The sequence below is a fragment of the Pinus tabuliformis genome, chromosome X (assembly GCF_031772625.1).
Source record: "Pinus tabuliformis cultivar Carrire ecotype Pingquan chromosome X, CPIR1, whole genome shotgun sequence".
NCBI lineage: Eukaryota > Viridiplantae > Streptophyta > Pinopsida > Pinales > Pinaceae > Pinus > Pinus tabuliformis.
In genome coordinates, this window is record NC_142308.1 from 12,416,372 (window position 1) to 12,417,405 (window position 1,034).

Below are 1,034 nucleotides of genomic sequence, written 5' to 3' on the forward strand. Positions count from 1 at the left end.
TTCTATCATTTTGAGAGCCTGAACAGAGATTTGCCACTTGAGTGAGTTTCCATCAAGGACAACACCTATGCCATAGCGCCAAACCTGAGTCATAATGCCAACAATCTCCCCCTTTGGACTTGATGGCAACCCCAAGATCCTCAAAGTCATTCTCCCCCTTTGTCATCAAGGGCAAAGGGTTATGCTCCCCCTGAGAACATGCTGAAAAATTTGTTCTGCTGTGTTGATCGTGCTCCCCTTGACTGTAGGCCAGATCTGCAAAAGAAATTTTCTTCAATAAGAACCATAAACCACCATACACCAAATGACCTTCCTATCACCAAAAGACTCTATACATACATTCATCACCCAACCAAGTGGGGATACATCAGAAATTTACATATGACAACCAAGTACATTATATCATTCATCCCAGACATAGGCCATTACATGACCTTGATAAAAGAAATAGAGACAAAACATTAGCAGCAATATTCAGATCAACATCCATGTTCTCCTTCTGTACTTGCTTCTCCAAGATCTTCTACAATAATGTCAACAATGCATTATTAGAAGAATATATGCTTCCCCTGAACCTGTGCCATTTGGTCTTTGACCAATCCATAAACCAGCGAATGTATGCGTATACCCCATATGAAACTCGCGTACAACCAAAAATCTCTGAAACAGACAAGATTCAACAGCAAGATGATGCATTAACTACCCCCAGCTTTTGCCTGAGGTATTCAAAGGTCTCCCTGGGCAGTGGTTTGGTGAGTATATCAGTAACTTGTTCCTTAGATGGAACATACTCCAACTTGACCTTTTGTTCAAGCACTTGTTCCCGAAGAAAATGATATTTGATAGGTATATGCTTGGTCTTTGAATGCATGACCGGGTTCTTTGAAATGTTGATAGCACTTGTATTATCACATAGGATGGAGATAGGTGGAGTGCAAGTGATTTGAAATTCCTGCAAAGTTTGCATCATCCAAAGAAGTTGTGTACAACAAGATGCAGCAGCCACATACTCTGCTTCAGCTGTGGATAATGCT